Here is a 4217-nt window from a genome sequence, read left to right as displayed (position 1 = left end):
GGGAAGTTCCAAAGTGCCAAAGTGAACACACAAAGAGAGAGGAAGAAGATTAGAAAGTCATAAAGGTGTAGCTTCACACAATGACTCACAACATTTTGAAGCGTCTATTCCACAGGAGTAAAGATTTCCACAGTAATAAAGCACTGTAGTCTCAGTATGTAAAGGCTGTATGTTAAGCAAATGAACAAAGAACACATGAACAAACACTAAGCCCTATAGTCATAAGCAAGAGTCATATACACGGGGAAGCCCAGTGTAAAGTTAAACAATAGACTGGACACCTTCTTGGATACCAACAAACAACTATATTTTTAAAGATTCTGCGGTATTTTTAAAAGGCACTGGCAGAATTTTACCCCCCTGCCTGCAAATCCCATGATTCTGTAGCAATCTAGTGATAAAGAGAAAATAAAAACACATAAAACAATTAAAAAGGAATGAGGGGATGAGATGAATATGCATATATACACACACATATATAAAATTATATATATACATATATATTTTATATAGACATACATATAAATTGTATATATGTATATAAAGAATTATATTTAATATATAATTTTATACATAAAATTTTATATATACCTATATAAAGAATTATATATAATATATAATTTTATACATAAAATTTTATATATACCTATATAAAGAATTATATATACTATATATAGTATGTATTATATATTATTATAACAGATATAGCTATAGTTATAGATATATATCATTATATATATAGAGAGAGAAACAGACAGAGAGACAGAGACACTTTGAAAGGCTTTAGGAAGAAGGAAGACTGGCTAGAGACTTCTGGATCCAAAGAAGTACCAAGCAGTAAGTTCTGCGGGTTTTAGTTGTTTCTTATATCCCTGACTGGGTACTGAAGAGGCTAACAATCCTGAAAATTATATCATTGTTTGATGTTTTTCTCAGTGTGTTTAGAGCTAATATGTAAGAGAACTGTTTTCTAAATGAGGAGGAGTAAAGGGATTGAAAGGAATGCATGGTTTTTACACTTTATTTAAACTGGTAAAATGATGACACTAGTTAACCGTGATAAGTCGTGTGTCTCTAATGTAATATCTAGAGCAATCACTAAATGTCTATACAAAGAAACACACTTCCATAAACACTTTAGAGAAATCAAAACAACTAGCTCTGCTGGAAAAGGTAATGGAATGATCTGCTATTGTGTCATTATTATAACTGCCCTTTTCCCCATTGACAAGAGGGAAAAGTGGGAATGAAATTTTGTGTGCCATCAGCTTTGTTCACCTGACAGTTTTCCCATGGACTGGGCAGCCCCCACGAGGAGCTGAAATGTTGCATTCCAGCAAATAGGAATGCATTCACTCTCAAGCTGACTTACAGGGTTATCATCACAATTTTTATAAAAAGTTATTTTCTTTCCTTGATTTGCTTATGGATTCTATTGACATTAGCAGAAGGTATCAACTTTGTTTTAAAAAGATCTGGGATGAAAGAGATTTTATGTCTAGATGATCACTCTTGCCTCAAAGGAGTAGAGAAAGGTTCCTTTGATTTGAGTCAATAAGTGCACTGCCTACCACTATTTTAATATATTTTGAGGTATAATTGATGTACAACAAACTGCAAATAATTAAATTTAAAAAGTCATTTATTGCATGATTTCATTCACATAACATTCTCAAAATGACAAAATCTACACATGTAATACAAATCTATGCATGTTATCCAACACATGTAATAAAATGACATAGAACTATATACACACATTGTACCAATGCAAATATCTGATTTTGATATTGTTACTATAGTTACATAAGATGTCGCCATTAGGAGAGATAGGGTGAAGTATAAATGAGACCTCATTGTTACGCTTGTGCAACTTTCTGTGAATCTGTAATTATTTCAAAACACAAAGGCAAAAACTACATTAACAGACACTAATAGCCATACACTTCATGATTCTATTTATATAAAATTCTGAAAAAGGTAAATCTTTAGAGACAGAAAACTGATCAGTAATTGACCAGGGATGGGATTGGTGGAATGGCAGAGGGGATTGTTGCAAACGGGCCTGAGGGAGCTTTCAGAGAAGATGGTATTTTCTGCAACTGGATTGTAGTGATGGCTTCATAGCTGCATGAATTTACTAAAAACCATTGAATTGTACAATCCCAATGGATATATTTTACGGTATGTTCATCTTACCTCAACAATGCTGTTAAAAAACACATTGCTGTAGTGATCAGGAGAAAAAAAAATGAGGTCATGTTGAACTTTCCTTAACTCTGCTTTTAGAAATTATCATTATTTGGATTTTGAATGACATAGTGTTTGAATAGACAAGGGGGTGGCTGTCAACAATTTATCTGTGCCTTAGGCCTATAGAGGTCTTATCTCAGCACTGGTATGCACATGACAAGGCAGATGGCATGGGGAGGGACCATGTGGGATGCATTGAAGGGCATCTTTTGTCTTTGTAGCTGCATTGGTTAAGAGTCATTGTCTGTTCCTTAGTGAGAGAGAAGACACTGATATCAGAACCCACTGTATATCCTTCACAGTTTGTTGTCTGTGGATATATACTTTACACATATAGGAGACTGGAAAATAGTTGTCATTACATAGTGTGTGCTCACTTATTGCCAACAAATCATTTTGTCATCTTTACAAAGCCCTAAGGAAAAAGACAAATGTTCACATAAGCAAACAAAAACCCCCTAACCTCTATAATCAGGGTTCACTCTCTCAGACTACTTAATATCAAGATTCTGGTGTCCAGTGTGAGAAAATAAAGCCAGCGCCACACTTTGCAGACTCTGCCCCAAAGAGATTTATTGCTACCCAGATGCATTTCACTTAAAATAGCAAAAATTTTATACCTCTATGATTTATTTATCCCACTGAACTGTAATAGTCTAGTTGTTGATATCCTCCACTTAGACCGCTAGTTCATGGTGGAGTGGGGGTGAGGGGTGTGGAAGGTATCCTCTATGATGCTTTTACCTGTGAGAGGATCTAACACATAAAGTTACTTAATACGTGTCTGTATCATTAATTAGTAGTTACTGGAGAGGTTCCTTTTAGTGAAAACAGACACTTGGATGACACTTGGAAGTCAGGAACTCTCTGTAGGTTTCCAATCTACAATGTAGTATTCATGAAATACAATTTAATGTGAATTGTTACGGTTTCAGCAGCTTAGATTAGACAGTTTTGTGTCTCATCACAGAGGTAAAAATCTGAATTATTCAAAAGTTTGTGAGCTGGGATAAATATTTGAAACGTAAAGTTGGATTTAAAAGGTAATTAAGCTAAAGTTGGTCCTAAAAACATTTTTAAAAATAGGCAAATCGAGAAAAGACAGCAAGGGATAAATCCACTACAATGAACTAGACAGTGACAGTGAGAGTAAGACAATTCTGGAGTAGCCTGTAAATTCCTCACATAAGAAAAATTAAAAAAACATAAAGCATGTATCATTTCCCCCACTTAGATCAAAACTACCGTATTCTATTCACCACATGTATAGATTTGGAAAATGGAGGTTTTAGTTTACACAAACGACCATAGCAAAACACCATAGACTGGGTGGCTTAAACAACAGACATTTATTTTCTCACAATTCTGAACTCTGTAAGTCCAAGATCAAGGTTCTTGCTGATGCAATTTCTAATGTGGACTGTCTTCCTGGCTTACAGATGGTCACTTTCTTGCTGCGTCCACACATGACATAGAGAGGGGGGTGTCTCTTCCTCTTTTATAAGTGTCCCAGACCTACTAAATTAGGCCCCATCCTCATAATCTCATTTAACCTTTATCACCTCCTCACAGACCTTCCACTTCCAAACACAGTCATAGGAGGTTAGGGCTTCAGTATATGAATGCTTTTACCACTGTATCACTTCCACTGATAAAAATCTTTTAATTAACTTGTTGGCTTTATTTTTATTAAATTTAATTGGTTTAGGCTATAAATTGCTACAATTGTATAACTTAGAAAGAAATAACTTCAGAAATCTATAATAGAAAAAAATACTTCATCAGAGAAAAAGTGTTTCTGTTATTGGATTTTTGGGTGAATCATTATTGTGTCATAAACCTCTTTGATGGTGTCAATGACATTGAAATTCTATTGACTAATGAATCAGAGTAAACCCTAAATTATTGTGTTTTGTTTTGTACAAGTACAAGTACAGTGTTTGGTTCTTGTTTTTTGTTTTTGT

The sequence above is a fragment of the Gorilla gorilla genome, chromosome 5 (assembly GCF_029281585.2).
Source record: "Gorilla gorilla gorilla isolate KB3781 chromosome 5, NHGRI_mGorGor1-v2.1_pri, whole genome shotgun sequence".
Classification (NCBI taxonomy): Eukaryota; Metazoa; Chordata; class Mammalia; order Primates; family Hominidae; genus Gorilla; species Gorilla gorilla.
The sequence above is the reverse complement of the archived record's forward strand: the minus strand, read 5'-3'. Positions refer to the sequence as shown.